This window comes from Lissotriton vulgaris, unplaced genomic scaffold, assembly GCF_964263255.1.
Source record: "Lissotriton vulgaris unplaced genomic scaffold, aLisVul1.2 SCAFFOLD_1050, whole genome shotgun sequence".
In the NCBI taxonomy this organism is placed as follows: Eukaryota; Metazoa; Chordata; class Amphibia; order Caudata; family Salamandridae; genus Lissotriton; species Lissotriton vulgaris.
The window spans coordinates 286,995-307,677 of record NW_028242719.1 but is presented as its reverse complement, the minus strand read 5'-3'; positions in this window follow the sequence as shown (position 1 = coordinate 307,677).

The window sequence follows — 20,683 nt, the reverse complement described above, 5'->3', positions numbered from 1 at the left end:
GTCCCTGACAAGGATTGGGGAGCGGGGTTGTGGGGAAGGTTCCTTAGCGAAGGGAGAGATACCTTGCTAGATTTGCCCGTTGAAAATCAGAGATCCTATGCCCACATGAAAGAAGCTTTAATGAACAGGTACGGGCTTACCCCTGAAATGTATAGACAGAAGTTTAGGGGATGTACTAAGCGGCCTGGGAATACGTATGTGGAGTATGTGACTTACTTTTGCAGAGCACTGGATGGTTGGGTGAAGGGTAGCAAAATTGATGATTTTCAAGGTCTCTTTGATTTAATTGCATGGGAGCACTTGTCTGATCACTGTTTTCCTGAGTTACGCCAACACCTGATCGATAGCAAGCTGTCCAACCCGAGGAAGCTTGCTGAGGAGGCGGACCGCTGGCTCAGCACCAGGGTCCACAAGGGTCCCGTGGGAGACTCCGCCAAGAGTGGGCAGGGTCCCCAGCAGAAGAGTGGGGGGGACAAAGGGGGAAAACAGAAAGGGTTCCAAAAAGGCCCCCAAAGTAGTTCCCAGGGGAGCCCGCAGCAGGGTTCTCAGCCTCCCCCACCTCCGAAGCAGAATGGGGCCCCGACAGGTAAGCCTGTTCCAAAGGGGCCCTTCAATTGTTTCAAATGTGGCGAGCCTGGGCACATATCCAGTGACCCCAAGTGTCGCCTATTTGGAAAACCCGCACCCACTGGTGCTCCGCCCCGACAAGTGACTAGCGTTCACCTGGGGAAGAAATGATGGTCCCGAGGGGTGGAGATCCCGTTCACATGACCCAGGTCTCGCTAGGAGACAGTGAGATGATCCCTACGAACTACTTGCCCTCTAACACTAAGAAATATGGGCAGGTGGTGATCATCAATGGTAAGGAAGCTGAGGCTCTTCGAGACACAGGAGCCAGTGTGACTGCAGTGAGGCAGCACCTGGTGTCTCAAGAGCAGGTTGTACCCCATGCCTACTGTAGGGTTATCAACGCTGATAATTCAGAGAGTCAGTGTCCGATGGCTCAAGTTCCCTTCGAGTGGGGGGGGGTCTCTGGTACTCTGCAGGTCTGTGTGAGAAAAACCATGCCTGTTGACTGTTTGCTAGGGAACGACTTGGAGCACTCCCCTTGGGAAAAGGTGGAGAAGACAACTCACCTGCGGATGGTGGGTCTGCCTGACTGGGCGTGCGTGACCACCCGGTCGATGGCAGCCAGTAGGGGTGATCGAGAGGTCCTGGGGCCTGAAGGAGAGGCCCAGGAACCGGCCTTAGGGAGAAGGCGCAGGGGGCGCGGGAAACCGGCCCCTGAAGTTCCCACGGTCCAGGAGGAAGCAGACCTTGAGGGGGATGCCCTGGAGCCTACAGGGGAACAGATCGCCGAACTGGGGGACCTGCCTGAGCTGACCCATTGGCAGCAAGAAGGAGGACCCTCCAGGGAGGAATTCTGCAAGGAGCAGAAAGAATGCCCTTCTCTCGTGGGTATGCGGCAGCAGGCTGCAGACCAGGCCAATGGTGTTCAGGCCAAAACACATTACGTGTACTGGGAGAACGACCTCCTGTATTCAGAGCCTAAGGCTGCTGAACCTGGGTCAGCCCGTGTGCTGGTGGTACCCCAGAAGTTCAGAGCCTTCCTACTGGGTCTGGCTCATGATGTGCCTTTAGCAGGACATTTGGGGATGGACAAGACCTATGACAGGCTTGTCACCCACTTTTACTGGCCCCAAATGCACAAGAGCTCAGACGCTCATTGCAGAACCTGTCCGACTTGCCAGGCAAGTGGGAAGACGGGAGGGAAGAACAAGGCTCCCCTCCAACCCTTCCCTGTGGTCGGTACGCCATTCCAGCGAGTGGGTATTGACATTGTTGGGCCTCTGGACCCCAAGACAGCCATGGGCAACAGGTTCATCCTGGTCTTGGTGGATCATGCCACCCGGTACCCTGAAGCCATCCCTCTGAGGACAGTGACGGCCCCCGTGGTGGGACGTGCACTGATGGGAATTTTCTCACGAGTGGGACTCCCTCTAGAGGTGAAGAGCGACAGGGGGACCAATTTCATATCCAAGTATATGAAGTCCCTTTGGCAAGAGTGTGGCGTAACGTATAAGTTCACCACGCCTTACCATCCCCAAGGTAACGGGTTGGTTGAAAGATTCAACCGGACCCTGAAAGGCATGATCATGGGCCTAGAAGGTCCGATGAGGCGTAAGTGGGACGTCCTCTTACCATGCCTGCTCTTTGCATATCGTGAGGTGCCACAGAAGTCCCTAGGGTTCAGCCCCTTTGAACTACTGTACGGCCACCCCGTGAGAGGACCACTGAGTTTGGTAAAGGAAGGCTGGGAGCAATCTCCCAGGAAACCTCCCCAGAATGTATATAGCTACATGCTGGCCTTCAGAAACCAGACCAGACGCTTCAGACAACTTGCCGAGGCAAATCTGGAAGCAAGCCAGGAGGAAATGAAGCGGTGGTACGATCAGAATGCCACTCTGGTCGAGCTTCAGCCTGGACAAGAGGTGTATGTCCTGGCCCCAGTGGAGCCCTGTGCCCTTCAAGATAAGTGGACAGGCCCATTTGAGGTTGTGGAGCGCAAGAGCCCCGTGACATACTTGGTGGACATGAAGACGGCCAGGAACCCTTTGCGGGTCCTACATGTCAACCGCCTCAAGCCCCACTTGCGAAGGTCCGAAGTGGGCATGTTGTTGGCAACTGATGACGGAATGGAGGAGGAGTCGGAGCCTCTTCCTGACCTCTTGGTGGCCTGTGAGAAAGATGGGTCAGTGGATGGAGTTAACCTCTCACCCACCCTGACCGCCGAACAACAGGAAGACTGCCGCCAGTTGCTGGGGCAGTTTCCAGACCTGTTCTCCCTGGTTCCGAGTGTCACAGATTGGTGCGTCCATGATGTGGGCACTGGAGACAGCTTACCTGTGAAGCATAAGGCTTACAGGGTGACTGACAGGGTCCGGGCCTGCTTCAAGGAGGAGGTCTCCAAGATGCTTGCCCTGGGGGTGATTGAGTCTTCCAGCAGTCCTTGGTCCAGCCCCGTGGTTTTGGTTCCGAAGGCTGCTGCGCCGGGAGCCACACCCGAACTCCGGTTCTGTGTGGACTACAGAGGACTCAATTCAGTCACGAAGACTGACGCGCACCCCATCCCCAGAGCTGACGAGCTCATTGATCGGCTAGGGGCTGCCCGGTTCCTCAGCACGTTTGATTTAACGTCTGGGTACTGGCAGATCGCCTTGACCGATGGGGCAAAGGAGAGGTCGGCATTCTCTACACCAGATGGGCATTTCCAGTTCCGGGTTATGCCATTTGGAATGAAGAATGCCCCTGCCACCTTTCAGAGATTGGTCAACCAGGTGTTGGCTGGACTGGACGAGTTCAGTGCCGCCTACCTGGATGACATCGCGGTGTTCAGTGGCACCTGGCCCGAACACCTGCGACACCTCTGGGAAGTGTTGATGGCCCTGCGCAGAGCAGGCCTCACAATCAAGGCAAGCAAGTGCCATATTGGGCAGGGTTCCATGGTGTACTTGGGACACCAAGTTGGGAGTGGCAAGGTAGCACCCTTGCAGCCCAAAATTGAGACCATCCTGGCTTGGGAACCCCCCAAGACCCAGACTGCAGTGAGAGCCTTCCTGGGGCTCACTGGGTATTACAGGAGGTTTGTCAAGGGTTATGGCACGATCGTGACCCCCTTGACAGAGCTGACTTCGAAGAAGCAGCCCAGGAATGTGATTTGGACTGACACCTGTCAGAAGGCTTTTGACACCCTGAAGACTGCCATGTGCACGGCGCCCGTGCTCCTGGCTCCTGATTTCTCCAAGGAATTCATAGTGAAAACAGACGCTTCAGAGCATGGTGTAGGGGCTGTTCTTTCACAGATGACTGAGGAGGGCTTTGACCAACCCGTAGCCTTCATAAGTAGGAGGTTACTTCCACGGGAAAGTAGGTGGAGTGCAATAGAGCGTGAAGCATTTGCTGTGGTCTGGGCGCTGAAGAAGCTAAGGCCCTACCTGTTTGGGTCTCACTTCCGAGTTCAGACAGACCACAGGCCCCTCAGATGGTTGATGCAAATGAGGGGTGAGAACCCGAAACTGTTGAGGTGGTCCATTTCTCTACAGAGTATGGACTTTACGGTGGAAAACCGCCCTGGCACCGATCACGCCAACGCTGACGGTCTGTCCAGATTTTTCCGCCTTAGTGATGTGGAACTCCCTGGGGAAGGGTAGTTCCCCCCACATTTCAGCTGGAGGGGACACATGTTAGACCTGGCACCTTGGCGTGAGTTGCCCTCCCACTTTTTGCTGATGTGCCTCCGATGTTTTGCTGGTTTTCCGATACTCAGGGCACTGCGCCATGGCTGACCCGTGCCGCAGTGCAAGTGCTCCCTACTGTAAATTATACATGCGATTGGTATCCATGATTGGTGCATTGGATTTACTGTCAGTCCCTAGTAATGCGCACTAGAGAGTGCCGGGGCTTGTAGATGCCAATACTGCTGGTGGGCCTGCAGCGCTGGTTGCGCCACCCACCGAAGCAGCCGTAAAGATGTGTCCGGGAACTGCGACCGCAGAACCCGCGTGCGGTCTCGTACTGTCACGCTTGCTGGGCAAGTGCACCCACTTGCCAGCCCCGAACCTTCCCTTGACTACATATTAGTCACCCCTATGGTAGGCCTACGGGCAGGGTGCGTTGTAGGTGTAAGGTAGGACAAGCCCTGATGTGTGTGGCATGTCCTAGTAGTGACTTACAACCAAAACCGTATTTCACTATTGAAGGCTACCTGCTCCATTAGGCCAGACTGAGCTGCTGGAAATATTACACCCTATAATCCCCGCAGGCTCAAGGAGCATGGTAGCGAGTCATGTTTAGTATGCCTGAACTCAGGATGATAAAATATTTCTTTCAGTAAAGTTTATTTTAGTATCCTGGGTTTGCAAATGCTACTTTTAGAAAGTTAGCATTTGCTTGCTTAACCATTTCAGTCCGCCTCTGCTGGTATGTGTATCTGACTGTCTGGGACGTGTGAGTGACAGGGCTGGAGGGATGACAGGTGGTGAATGCGCAGATTACACCTTAGTGGGAGGTAGGAGTGCCTCTTGACTCGAACTGTAGCTGTGCTCGGCCACCACAATGCTGTCTCCACCCTCCTGGGGAGCGGCGGATGACTCGGCCGGCACCTGGCCCAGGAAGGGCGAAGCCCCCATCAACAAGGTACTCTGGTCGCCCCTGTCCGCACAATGCTGGCTCCACCTCCTGTGGGGCGTCTGATGCGCCTGCCCCTCACACTGAAAGCAGAAGCCGGAGTACACCCGCCAGGGTACTCAAGGACTGAGAGTGGCTATGCAAAGGCCCCCCTGGCCTGCGAGAACAAAAGAAATGGCCTATAAAAGAAGGAGCCCTGCTCCTTGAGAATTAGATCCTGTTTGGGCCACAGAAGGACTCTGCCCGACGAGAAGGACCGTGAGAGACAAGGAAGGGGGCTGACTCTTGCCTGTGTCTGGTGTCTTGCTGCCGAAGGAGAGGAAGAAGAAAAGACTACGAGAAGACTTTTGCTTTACTTTGTGCCAAACTCTGCTAAAAAGATCTCCAAGGGCTTGTAACTGAACTTGCCCCCTGACCAGCGCCCCAGGACCAGTGGGCGCTACACCCTGAAAGAAAGCGACTGCGGGTGCTGGCCATCGCTGCAGTACCGACGGAGGAATCTCTTCCAAGGCAACGACATCCACCTGACCACCGTGACCGGGGCCCAAAGCAACAGCGAAAGCAAAGTGAGGACCAGCCGCCGCTGGCCCGAACACCATGACCGCAACTGCACCGGGAGCCTGAGAGCAACGCAAAGGAAGACCCGTCCGGTCCGAGCTCTCGAGTTGACTGCGCAACAAGCAGCCACTCACCTGCACAGATGGACAGTTGCCCCGTGAGAATCCGCAAGGTCGGTAGCCTGCCCGACAGCCCAGCTGTGAGCGCACAGCTGCACCGGCACTTGGCTGGGTACGTCCTGCACTCGGGGACCGTACTGCCACTTGCCGCCACCGCACAGCCGCCGCCTCCAGGGTCGGAGCGGACGACGAGGAGAGGACCCTGCCGCCACAGAACACCGCTGCCCCGGATGACCCGTGAACTGCCCGGCTGAGAGCCGCAACGACCAGCGACCCCGGGAGGGCAACGCGACGTGGGACAGATCCCCTGGAAGCCGCCTGCTCCCCAAGAACTTTTGTTGACACCGGCCCGAGGGCCCTAAGAGAACGCTTAAACTGCTAGAAAGAACTGTGGTAACCTGAACTGAGTAATTTGCAACCGTTATCGTAAAGAACGTTGACTGTATTCACAAGCCTGCTTAAAATCTATATAAAGATATATATTTTTACAGAATACAGTCTGGTCTCGTTGTGTGGTGGGTTGGTTGTAAAGGTGTACCATTGCAAGTGTTTAACCTATATGCCCCAAAGATTAGCCTACGACTGCTAGAGACTCCCCCTTCCTACATTCATGTAATAAAAATATTTGTAAAATGCTGAAGGTTCTTCTCTGCAACAAATGTTTTCTAGATGCCAGAAATTAAAAATATACCTGGATTTTGGATTTCACCAATAACTGTCACTGAATATGATTGTATTCATTCCAACTGCAGGCAATCCATTTCAGTGAGAGACGTCACACTGCCTGGTGTTCCCCAATCCCCTGTAACCTGGGGTGCAGCCTGAGCGAGTCATTCAAAAGTTCAAAACTTAGGGCCATATGTATCAACACATTTCCCCATAGACACAGAATGGGCAAAACCCTTTGATACATCTGGGCCTTAGATTTTGCAAAGTTTATAGCGGAGAACGCAGATTCACAAAGATAAGTAGAGCCAAACAGGGAAACAAGTTTTGTTGCAGCTGTGCGGGTGTTCTTGTTCTTTTCAGCATCCACAAAACTCCAGAAAGTAAGGTCAGATTGCCTCGCTTTCAATTCAGTGTCATTTTGAAGCGTGACAAGCTCCATTTCCACGGTGGCAGAGCCTGGGTTGAGAAGCACCGTCATTGTCTCAGAAATGTCCCTAACATCCTCTTCCATTGAGGGGTTTAAAGTGAACATCACACAGGGCTCCCGTTGCTCAGAACCACTACTTCTGTCCCTGAACTCTGGACGAAGCCTCGTCGGGAGGCAGCTCCGTGTCCAGGAGCTCAGCCGCAGCTTTGTTTTCAAAAAGGATTTGGAGCACGGAGGGAAAGTGCTGTCTGCACTTGCTTTATGAAAAGGATATAGTTTCAATACTAATGTTTTCACAGAACTAATCATGTTGACGATTGTCTTGGTTTTTCTTTGTAATAAGCAATTCAAGCCATTGAATTCTTTCGTCACATCTGTCAAAAACGCTAAATAGAGCAGCCACTCAGTGTTTGAGAAAGTTCTGGTATCTTTATTTCTAGACTCAATGAAAGCTTCGACTTGTGGCAATAGCGAGAGGAATCTACACCATATTTCCCCCCCGCTAAGCCATCGGATCCAAGTATGCAGTAATAGCTCACCATACTCAGCTGACAGTCCTTCAAGGTTCGGTGTTGCGTGGCCTTACCACAAATTGAATTCATAATTTTAAGGGTCCGGGGGCAGAGCCAGCACCAGACGCGGAATTCGCCTATAACTGCGGCCTGGGACCATAATGTCCAATTCCCCCCGAGGACACAGAAATTCCCTACTATTAAGGTAAATTGAGCCTTGCTATAGAACTACGGTGGGTAAAATCACAACCCCTGACATACTACACAAAAGGTGTGAGCATACATTTTAACCTGTTTGTCCTGGCGAATGCTCCATAGACCCGGCTGGGCGATAAGGAGCAGAAACATGTTGGCTGTATGTTTAAAGTGATATGCGAGGATCCAGTTGCTTGGTCAAAGAGTATACCCATTTGTATATTTTTTAAAAACAAACCACATCCATTTATAATTAAAGTAGTTGCCTGGATTGTGGGTTTGTTTTTTAATAATAACCTTCTTCCGTGATGGTACCTACACATATATCTGGACACTGCTACGCTGCTCCAGAGGTTACCTCAGGTTTGAGGTTGGCATGTAGCACACTAGGGGGCATATTATTAAGGGATGTATCTCCGCTTTTGGCTTTAAAAGTCAAGAAAGCAGAGATAAAATTATCTCCCTATTAGCAACAGGGTGCTAACACGCAAATTCGCATGTTAGCACCCTTTTTCTCTACGCTTCCCCTTGCATCTCTAATGAGATGCAAAGGGGGCGTTCCAGAGAAAAATAATAGGAGAAATGTTGTTAAGCGACATTTCTCCTATTATCAAGGATTTCGCTAACCCTGTTAGTGATAAAAAAAAGCAGCGCTAACCGCGGTTAGCACTGCTTTTTTTACACCTGGTATTTTCCTGACTTAGCCATGATATCCTATGGAAGGTGGATATCATGGCTAAGTTTGTGAGCCCCTATCATCAAGCTAACACCAAACTTTGAGAGATTATCGTTGGTTTTCCAGCGATAATCTCTCATTTGGCAGTTAGCGTGAGGATTTTTATCACTTCTGAGATGAACGTTGCTAATAGCAAGTTATCTCTGCGATAATTTCCGGCGATGCTTAGCGTTAAAAAAATCGTTGCTAAGCATCGTTAGCGATAAATATCGCTAAACGTTGGTAATATGCCCCATGATCACCCAATGATAAATGCCACAACGTCTATGGGGGGCGGAGAACAAATATAAACCGCACAGCACAATATAGCGTTTATGAGGGTTATCTAGAGAAACTTTTGTAACGTAGTCACAAGTGTCCTAGTCCATTTTTGATAAACGTTAATAATTTTTACTCTTGATCAAACCCCGTTACCTTGGCACATATTGCCTGTTGGTGGTTCGTGCGATGGTAGTTCAGTGATGGAGGGATATATTGATCTGCTTTACAATTGGCAATGAACGGGGAATGACGCCCTATCTGTGCGGTGCGCCATCAGTTGTTATCGCCACTAACTTATTCAATGGTGCATTTTTTTTCTCAAAATAATTCTGTGGATGTCAGCACCTCTGGTTGTGGTTTTCAGAGGCAATAAAGTAAAAAAAATCCTCTCTATCAGTGAAATCTATAAAATCCGTCTTAACGAACATTCCCAACTGGGGAATATCTCTTGCATCAACAAATTCATTCTGAATAGAAAAATATTTGCATGTCTTTAAACCCAGCTCTAGCTGCTCTATCATGTTGGCCGATAATGCAGATACCCTTCTTGCCATAGTGTCCGACCCTAACTGCACATCTGAAGTGGCAGACATGATTTCAGAGCTATTTTTGAAGTCTCTGAATATGGACTCGGCATTAGAAGCATCGCTCCCTTCACAACGGCTTCATCTGAAAATGTTGCTTTGTGCCTGATCAGGTGAGAAGGACCTTTGGCAGCTGCTTCAGTGGCCACAGTGGCTTTCTTTGAAAGGTTTGTAAACAAGCATTGGCATGGCCAATAGATCTCGCCTTTGGGACCTTATAAGTGTTTAGCCAGCAACAGTTGATGTTGTTGCACCAAGGATATTGTGCTGGATAACCAAACACTTATAAGGTCCCAAAGACAAGGCCTATTGGCTATGCCAATGCTTGTTTCTTTTTAGTCAGTACTCATGATGGGAGCCATTCCTAATGGCTTTGCTACTGCTTGATTAAAGAGGTGAGCTACAGAAACCATTTGTGGTCAAGATAGCAATCACCCTATTAAAATATTATTTGTTTCAACCTAGTACCACATTTTATAATATTTTCTCAAGTCAAAGGAACATTTTACATATTGGCAGCAGCATGACTAGTCGCATGAACCCTTTAATAAGTGACTTGGAATTAACGCTGTCCTTTAGGAAACGTTTCAGACCAGGCGTGGCCACAGTGTGTAGGCAAGCATTCTAACCCCTTGGATGAGGCGGTAATTATGCCGCAGCGCTAGAGGGGAGGGGGGGCCGTGCGGCGCCGCCATGCACGTGACGGAACCACTCCGTCACGAGTCTCGGGCGCGCTGTGCTTGTGACGGAGTGTTTTCGTCACGGCCGGCCCGCTCAGTAGAACGTGCCGCGCAGGCGCAAAATCAGCATCGCGCAGGCACGGCGGCCGGGCCGTGACGGAACCACTTCGTCACCAGCACAGCGCGTTCGTGGCTGGTGACGGAGTGGTTCCGTCACCAGCATCGATGAGGCTAAGGTACCAAACATACCTTTTGCTTTGGCATGGGGTTTTCTTAGATTTGAAGTGCTTGTGTACTTTTGGGGGACAAAAGAGAACATAGCTGATTTTCGAGATAGCAGACTCCACAGAGCCCTGCTAAATGGATATTGGTTGTCTTTATTTGCAGTGTCTGGGCCACAAAGTTCAATCGGAGAAAGAGAGTGGGCGTTATTTACTCAATACCAAAGGCTGTCTGTCTTATGGGCAGGAAGCAGCTTGGGAAGATCCCTGTTAGCCCAGCTGCTTAACAGGCTGGTGCTGGGCTCTTCCCCACCTTGAAGAACAAGGGCAGGGAGGCGGGAGGCAGTGTGTGTTTGGAAAATATCCCAGCTGGCACAAGCTTCCGGCTTCTGGGGCGAAAGACGAGTCACCTCTGAGCTTCTATGACAGAGATGGTGAATCGCAAAGGTGCTGGGACGCCTACAGGTCCGTACCCCCCTTTGATGGAGACCCCGAGGGACCGTTAGGATACGGGGAGAGCCACAGGTGGATTACTGCTCCAGACCTGGTGCTCAGAAAGGCGAAAATGTGGTCACAGTTGTCATCAAGCGGCAGACCATACCTGTACTTCAGTGGAATGCTTTTTCCCTTCGAGTTGTTGGGGGGGGGTTGCAAGAGGTGTCAATTTAGGGTATTCTCTCAGCTGAAATAGTTTCATATGTTGGTTACTTTATCTGACAGCCTTTAGTCTTGATTGGGGGCTAGGTGCCTGTTCTTTGGAGAAAAAGAACAAGATGGTTTGGATGAGTGTATATTGAGAGAGCATCCTGCTGCCTAGAATATTAGGCAGTGCTCAGGCCAAGATTCATGCGCGCTAGCAGGTGTTAGACTGTCCTTGTACTGAAATAGCAGGGCAAAACGGACTTCTGTGCTGAGATGTTTCAGAACACATATGTGGCTATCCCAGTGTTAAAAAGAGGTGTAGCACTCTGTGTTCAAGTGCAATGGCAGTCTAAATTAGAAGTAAAGTGATGCAATAGAATGGGTTACTTACTGCACCTTAGGATAGAGGTGCGTGGTAAAGCTTTGTGGGCGTCCCATTTCTAGATTGGCAGAGAATGCTGCTGGTCAGAATGTGGATGCAGTAACACAGCTGTGTGGGTCCATTTGGCGGCATTACTGGTTATGACAGGCCAGTATTGAAGTGCAGTAGCGAAGATTTGTAGGAATAACATGGTCCCGTATTACGACGGAGGATTGCACAGCTGTGTGTGGCTCGGTGCACTGACTGACGCAGCTGGGTGTTGGCTGAAGAATAATCAGGCATGTGGGTTAGAGCTGAAATGTACTTGCAGAGCTGGGTGGTTTTGCGAGGGGACAGCTGTGGAATAACTCGACATAGTTCCACCTCACACCAGGTATTGAGGTGCGAAAGCAGGTGGGGGTGTGGTTCTCGATTTGCATTAAATGTAGTTATTTTCCTCTCTGAAATCCTACATAGTTTTCACCTTTTAAGTAATGACCCATGCCATTGAATATATGGGTGGCATGAAAAATGCATGCCTGTGTCCTCACTGACTGTATGATACGGGATACTCTTGTGCTTGGTTCTCAGAAATGCTGGCCTGTTCACTGCTTGCGTAGAGATGGTGATGGGTAGTACTGACATTAGTGTACATAGATAATTTCTAAGCATGGGCGGAAAATCCGTTTCGCTCGCGGATTTTGCGGATTTTCGGTAAATTCGCAATCCGCGAGATTCGCGAATCTCCCGCAAAATCCGCAAATCCGCGAGCAGCGGATTTTGCTCGCACTGCTCGCACTGTTCGCGTGAGTTCGCGGCTTCCCAGTACAACTTCGCGCCCCGCGAATAAGTGCAAAATTGCAGAAATACGATCTTAGCAAAACTGAAACTACTTACCAGGTTCAAAAGTTCAGGCTCATCATTAGTAGCCATTTCCTGTAGTGCTTCCTGAGGGGCCCCTCCAGAGTTCAGTTGCCAGTTGCAACTATTATGTGACCCTGCTCTGAACCTCAGAATAGTTACACATATGCCACAAAGGTCCTGAATTACAGCTAAGGGAGACAAGCAGGAGCCAGGCTGGAAGTTCAAATCCATTAATCAGCCCCTAATTCATTATTGTCAGTTGGGGCAGGGCAGGTGTTGTAACTAATTTTGCAACAATGAAAGCACTTAGCAAGTGCAAAAGATCACTGATCAGGAAGCACTAAGGAAGCAGGTGCCAGCTAAAAAAATATTCTGTGACACATTAATCAGCCCCAAATTAATTCAGGTCACTTGAGGCAGGGAAGGTGTGCTTGCGTTGCCACAATAATGTACACTGACTGGACAACCAGAGGGTGCTGTGATGAAACAGAGGGTGGCATGGGTGGGCCAGAGGGTGGCATGAGTAGTCAGAGAGTAGCAGTGGTGACAGAGAGTGGCAGTGATGAAGAAGAGTGTCCCAAACAGGCTGGACACGTAGAAACAACAAGTTCGCGAAACTTGCGACCCGACAGGTACGTTCGCAATTTGCGACATTGTACAAAACCCTCGCGAACTGGCAGAAACCCGCGCAAACACACAAAAAAAAATCCGCAAATTCGCGAGAATTCGCGGATTTTGCGGATTGCGAGTTCGCAAATCCGCAAAATTCGCGAACGCGAGATTCGCAAAATTCGCCCATGCTTAATAATTTCCCAAATCCTAGCAGACAGCTGTAGCGCATTGGACCAGACAGTGGGCCCTTGACAGATTCTCACCCACTGACACCACATTACGAGGCAAGCTCTGGGCTTGTTGCCAACCTTCCACTTGGTGGCACTGGCCCAACTTTTATGCCCAGACTCTGATGGAGGTATTTAAGTTCACACCAACCACATATTGTCTGCCCACGAAGGCGGCCAAACATATGGTTTCATTGGTGCGATATTGTAGCCAAGGTGGTCCCCCCCCAAGTTAATTATTTGCTGATAATTGAATTACTCTACTTGTGACCTGAGACGAGTGCCACTGACAGCAGTATTCAGTTATTGTTAGATGGCCTATCATACTGACAGCAACTACTCCAGCATTGTAAGGGTGTCCAGATGGTGACATCTCAATATTACCAATTATTGTGAATTTAAAGCGCTATACAAATAAATATAATGTCCGGGGCTAGTTTAGCGATCCCATTTTTCAGGCTAAACTATTCTCTGTGTGTGGTTTCCTGTCCCCGAACTGCTCTTCTTTTCAGTAGCTAGTTATTTTTCAGAGCATATCTCTGAATCCTCCTAAAAGAACAGAAAATAACTGGTGTTAGGTTGAGAAATGAAGGAGCTTTTTCCTGTTGGCATTTACATTTCTGAAAAACGCTCATATTTAGGATACTTTTCTGACTTCTCGTGCTCTTTGTAAAAACGTCCATAGCATAGCAACAACTAAAGAAAATGTTCACATTACGGCCAGTATGCATTTAAAACAACAATCACTCTTTTTATTGCCAAGATAAAAAACAAGCACACGAGTGGTGTGTGCCTGCGTGCGCGAAAAGAAGCCCCGGAGTTGTGTGTGCGTGCTAAAAGACGCTTTATGGTGGGGGAGGGGCGAGCAATACAGAGGCGCACAACGGCAAAAGTGAAAACAGGCTGGCGAGTGGTGTGCGATGTGCGCGTACCATGACAAGAAAGGAAAGCCAGATGGTACCTCTGATCATCATTGTGCGCGTAACCGCACGCTCGAGGCCAGCCAAAAAGCTGTGGGCGGACTTTTTAAAGCCTGTTTACTAAATGTCTCACTTTTCAGCGCATGCGCTGGCTCAGGCGAGACCTAAAATATGATTGCTCTGTCTACAGTATAGATTTCAGTTTAGTATTTTTCCTTATTTCCACTGCACCTTTTTGCTTCACAGGTTAAACATGCACAGTTGTCTTTAATTTGTGGAAATACAATTCCCTCTCCCACTCTTGATGGAAATGCTGTGTCTTCCTCTTTGGCCTTTTGGAAGGATCTGGCTCTTCATCCATGATTGTAGTTGTTAAGGCTACAAGCAAGAGTAGAAATGTGGATGAGGTCACCCTTCAATCCATGACAGGCAAGAGCACCATGTGTCAAGAGATCTGGGTTAATTCCATCATTCTTTTGCTCACCACTCCACCCCAGTTTAGACCTGGCCATATGCAAATCAGTCTTGACACTGCGCCCAATGGGAACATCCCAGCCCGAACTGCCAAGCCAGGTCCTCCCAGAACTGTAATCAAGCATCCTAGGACTGGTTTTGGGGTATTACATTGTTCGGCATTCTGTCCACCAATTGTTCTTTTTGCATTTTTAACCCTGAGTGGGACGGTTATGCCCAGATGTGGGTCCCGTGCTCTCCATGGCACTGGAGTCAAGCTATCCTGGCCGCTGAGGAATTAAACCCAGAAACCGGTCCCAGGATGCTTCTTCCCAGTCCAGGGAGGACCTGGCTTGGCAGTTCAGGCTGGACTGTTCCCATGGGGCACAGGGTCAAGACTGATTTGCATATGGCTGGGTCCAAACTGGGATGGCATGGTGAGAAAAAAAACGATGGTTTTAGGCCCAGATCTCTGTACTGGGCTGAATGTACAACATTGTTCTGCATTCTGTCCATGTGAGCAGCACCAGGATTGGCTGAGCTGCTTGGTTTGCCGCTCAGACGCTCCCTGGGATCTGTGCTGTTTCTCCGACCCGGCTGTGAGGCACACTGCTGGGTTGGAGAAACGTAAGTTTGTATGACGGTTTGGCCGGTCTAAGGCGGCAGGCCAAACCATCATGCGCACTTACAGTGTGCACTACTCCTCCCCTGCTGCCGTCAAGGCCCCGAAGAGATTTGGGTGGCTCTAAAGGGAAACTGGAAAATTAAACGATAATGAAACCAATTTATTATCATTTTATTTTTCCCGTTTCCCTCATCGGGCTCTCAGCAGGGGGGCGACGCTCCCACCGCTGTGCTATCGACTCTGAGAGTGCACTGAGTGCTGCTAAACAGGCTCAGCGCCGGTGCTCTAAGCCCTAGAAGATGTATGTACAGGTGACTAACCTATTGGCTTAATTTAACCTACGTCTAAATCCCTGGTATATGATACTGAGTGTGCTCAGGGGCTGTAAGTTAAAGATCACTTGTGGACTGCAGCGCTGGTTGTGCCGCCTCGAGAAAGACAGGGTAAAACACGACACCCAGGCTGCCAGAGACGCTTACGCAGCTAGCTTAACTTTGCCATTTGGATTAATGGCAAAGAAAAGATCCTCCTTTTTAATATATCCTAAGTCCCCCCTAAGGTAGGTCTAACGAGCCCCCTAAGGCAGGTGCTATATATTAAGAGGTTTGAGCATTCGTATTTATATTTACATGTGTATGACAGTAAAAACCCCACATTGTCGTTTTTACCTAGAGAAAGGCTAGTAGCCCCATTGGCTAGTGTAAAGTTACATGCTGACCATTCCACTATGCAATCTTTTGAATGGGACCACTGACGTTAGTACTTCAAGGTATCAAAGGAAGCGTTACATTATGTCCAACCTGTCGCTCCTGGGAGTTGTTCACACCCCCACCCTTGGCAGCTCTTTGTTATAGCGCCTAGTCGAAATTAATGTAACTATTGTGAAGCTTTCAGGACACACACTTCTGCACTCCTGGAGAGAGGTGTGAACAAATCCCAGGAGGAAAACAAAGGAGCTGTCAAGGGTGGGGATGTGAACGACTCCAAGGAGGGATAACAAATGAGCTGTCATGGGTGGGGGAGTGAACGACAACCCAGGAGGGATAACAAAGGAGCTGCCAAGGGTGGGGTGTGAACGACTCCAGGGAGGGATAACAAAGGAGCTGTCAAGGGTGGAGGTGCAAATGACTCCCAGGAGGGATAACAAAGGAGCTGCTAAGGATGGAGATGTGAACGACTCCCGGGAGGGATAACAAAGGAGCTGCCAAGGGTGGAGGTGTGAAGGACTCCCAGGAGCGAAAACAAAGGAGCTGCCAAGGATGGAGATGTGAACGACTCCCGGGAGGGATAACAAAGGAGCTGCCAAGGGTGGAGGTGTGAATGACTTCCATGAGGGATAACAAAGGAGCTGCCAAGGGTGGAGGTGTGAATGACTCCCAGGAGGGATAACAAAGGAGTTGCCAAGGGTGGAGGTGTGAATGACTTCCATGAGGGATAACAAAGGAGCTGCTAAGGGTGGAGGTGTGAATGACTCCCAGGAGGGATAACAAAGGAGTTGCCAAGGGTGGAGGTGTGAATGACTTCCATGAGGGATAACAAAGGAGCTGTCAAGGGTAGAGATGTGAACGACTCCCAGGAGGGATAACAAAGGAGTTGCCAAGGGTGGAGGTGTGAATGACTTCCATGAGGGATAACAAAGGAGCTGTCAAGGGTGGGGGTGTGAACGACTTCCAGGAGGGATAACAAAGGAACTGCAAAGGGTGGAGGTGTGAACGACTCCCAGGAGGGATTACAAAGGTGCTGCCAAGGGTGGTGGTGTGAATGACTCCCAGGAGGGATAACAAAGGAGCTGCAAAGGGTGGGGGTGTGAACAACTCCCAGGAGGGATAACAAAGGAGCTGCTAAGGGTGGAGGTGTGAATGACTCCCATGAGGGATAACAAAAGATGAGCCAATGGTGGGGGTTTGAACAACTCCAAGGAGGGAAAACAAAGGAGCTGCAAAGAGTAGGGGTGTGAACGACTCCCAGGAGGGATAACAAAGGAGCTGTCAAGGGTGGAGGTGTGAAGGACTCCCAGGAGCGAAAACAAAGGAGCTGCCAAGGATGGAGATGTGAACGACTCCCAGAAGGGATAACAAAGGAGCTGTCAAGGGTGGAGATTTGAAGGACTCCCAGGAGCGATAACAAAGGAACTGCCAAGGGTGGAGATGTGAACGACTCCCAGGAGGGATAACAAAGGAGCTGCCAAGGGTGGAGGTGTGAACGACTCCCATGAGGGATAACAAAGGAGCTGTCAAGGGTGGGGGTGTGAACGACTCCCAGGAGGGATAAAAAAGCATCTGCAAAGGGTGGAGGTGTGAACGACTCCGAGGAGGGATAACAAAGGTGCTGCCAAGGGTGGAGGTGTGAATGACTCCCAGGAGGGATAACAAAGGAGCTGCTAAGGGTCGAGGTGTGAATGACTCCCAGGAGGGATAACAAAGGAGCTGGAAAGGGTGGGGGTGTGAACGACTCCCAGGAGGGATAACAAAAGAGTGGCTAAGGGTGGAGGTGTGAATGACTCCCAGGAGGGATAACAAAGGAGCTGTCAAGGGTAGAGGTGTGAACAACTCCCAGGAGGGATAACAAAGGAGCTGCTAAGGGTGGAGGTGTGAATGACTCCCAGGAGGGATAACAAAGGAGCTGCCAAGGGTGGGGATGTGAACGAAGCCCCAGGAGTGATAACAAAGGAGCTGCAAAGGGTGGGGGTGTGAACGACTCCCAGGAGGGATAACAAAGGAGCTGCTAAGGGTGGAGGTGTGAATGACTCCCAGGAGGGATAACAAAGGAGCTGTTAAGGGTGGAGGTGTGAATGACTCCCAGGAGGGATAACAAAGGAGCTGCTAAGGGTGGAGGTGTGAATGACTACCAGGAGGGATAACAAAGGAGCTGTTAAGGGTGGAGGTGTGAATGACTTCCATGAGGGATAACAAAGGAGCTGCTAAGGGTGGAGGTGTGAATTACTTCCAGGAGGGATAACAAAGGAGCTGCTAAGGGTGGAGGTGTGAATGACTCCCAGGAGGGATAACAAAGGAGCGGTTAAGGGTGGAGGTGTGAATGACTCCCAGGAGGGATAACAAAGGAGCTGCTAAGGGTGGAGGTGTGAATTACTTCCAGGAGGGATAACAAAGGAGCTGCTAAGGGTGGAGGTGTGAATGACTCCCAGGAGGGATAACAAAGGAGCTGGCAAGAGTGGAGGTGTGAACGACTCCCAGGAGGGATAACAAAGGAGCTGCCAAGGGTGGAGATGTGACTTCTTCCTGGCTGGATGGAGAAGTATGTGCGAAGCCCAAACGGCGAGCTTCAAAGATGAAGCCACCTTTGCGGGACAAAAGAGAGTCACACAGAGGAAGGGGTGATCTATGGTTTTTGTAGACAATCTGGCGTTCGAGGGGAGAGGGGAATCCTGATGCCAAACCAGGTACCCAAGAGGTGTGTGGCCTCCTTGTAGCCACACCTCTGGGTAGGGCTCTGGAGCACCAGGTGCAGAGAGAGGGTTTCTGCCATTCTTCGAATGCGCAGAATAGTGAACTTTGGGATAGCTAGATGCCATACTCCGCAGGGAGTAGTCATCCGGCGGGGAGTAACCTAGTACCCTATTGGCTAGTGAGTGGCTACCACTTCCTGAGCTCAAAGTGGGTATCATAATAGCACCCCAGGCATCCTGACCTCAGATGACCTCAAGGCCACACCTGTGCTGGAGGAAAGACTGAAGAAGGTCTGTCCTGCTAATTCCTGGACCTGGCAGAAACGTGTTGAACCAAGAAGGACTGCAACTGCTGCACCTTGGACTAGCATAGAGAGGACGGTGCCTGTGGTGTCCCGACTCATGGAACAGGCTTCCAAGCGTACCAGGCAGAGAAGGTTTCTGCAAAAGTGAGTCAGCTGACTCCCTCTTCCAGCCACAGGGCCATCAACCCTGAGAAGCATGCATGTGGAGAGGTCTGTAGCCAGAAATGCCTGACCGCTGTTGTCACTGAGGTGTAGTCTGTGGGACTAGGTCCTGACACTCAAAAGTTGCACTCAACCCTGCGGGACTCAGGAGAGTTGTCAAAGTGGCCCCAAGTCGCCCAGGCAAGAAGGTACAGCCACCTAAAGGAAACCAGTCTTTCCATGGGCGTGTATCCCGCTGGTAACCACACCTCTAGTGTGGGCTATCAAGCTCCATGGACCGAGAGAAGGGTCTGCCATCTTTGGAGTGGGAGGAATATTGCATTCTGAAATAGATGCCACACTTTGCTGGAAGACGTTAGCATCCAGAAGGGAACCTGGTATCCCATTTGCCCTCAGAGTATCTCCTGGGGGCAATTTCTGGGCATAAAAGTGGCCCGCTGGCACTCAGCCTCAAATCTTGTCTGCACTGGAGAGAGGACTGAAGAAGGACTGTCTTGCTGTTCCCTGGACCCGGCAAAGAGAGGCTGCACCAAAGACAGAACTGCATCTGCTGCTCCTGGAATTGCCATGAGAGGGGGCTGCAACTATTATGCCCTGTTCATCCCCAACCTCAAATAGGAGTGACTCCAAGACTCAGTTGGCTGGCTTCCTGTAACAGCTACAGGGCCACAAAAGCTGAAGAAGCCTGCCTTGGTGAGTTGGTAGCCATAATTGCATAACCATCGAAGTGCAGCCCAGGAGCCCAAATCGTTATGCTCACAACTTGCAACCTCGTCTGCTGGACTGGGGAGATTTGTTGAAGTGCAGTTTTGTCACCTAAGATGGACACTAGCCTCAGTTAAAGGGAATGGCCTGTTTTGCTGTAACTGGAGACCAGTAGACCAATGGCAACTGTTTTTTGGTTGGACTTCACCCAGACTTCGAGTCGAGTTGCCTAAGTCGCCCGCAGCATGGCTGTGAACTGAGAAGCAGATCCAAGAAGACCCCGGTCACCGGATCAGCATCCCCAGCTTCCTTCCGCATCCTGTGTCCTTCCCATAAAGACCACTTCATTGAGATCTATAGCGGTTCACCCACAGTGCCTAGAACTGGACTCTCAATTGCCTTGGCTGCAAGGTATCTGTCCTGGGAAGCCTTGTTGGCTCCTGTGACTCCCTTTGTGCTGGAGTTGGTCACTCAAAGCGGGCCAGAGTAGCCAAACAGTTTTGAAAAGTTTCAAAAGTAATTGATAACCACAGTAGTTACCAATGCTTGTTTCTGAGTTGAGTGAAAAGCAATGATTTATGATTTGAGAATAATTTATATCTCTGGAAGCCTCCAGTGGATTTTGTTAATTCTGGTATCTAAACATTCATAAAATAGAGATGTATATTTATAAAATGGTCTTGGAATTCCTTCGTGTTGTGTTTCTCTCCCATTCAGGTATTTTGGTACTTCCAAATGCCTCGCGCCTGTGCATCCCTAAAGCTTCACTGCTCCAAGCCACAGCAACGCAGGGTTGACCCGAGGTTTTACAGATGAGCCCGACTGATCCCAAGCTGGATCTGTGATTGTATTACATCGTGAGGTAGCACAACCCCATCATATAATAAGCATCTTTTCTTGCAGCATTTCTGTACAGAGACAACTAAATGTGCCTTGATACTTAGAGCCCAATGTAGGTAAATATGAAATACCCATTCCTAAATAGCGAATTTTACCGATTCTGTATTTAGGAATCAGTATTTTATATGTAGCTAAAAATTCGGTAAAAAATACAGATTCAGTAATATTCGTTATTACATATGGCCCTTGGTGTTAAAGAGGACCAGTCTCTTGTGTATTTCACTAATTATCCATGATGCCCGGGAAAATAACATTTGTTGGACTGATATTCATACTGATCACCCTTCCGGATCAAGGATGCTGCCAGAACGTAACGAGGGAGCCCTCACAAGCATACGGGGTTTGTCTATGG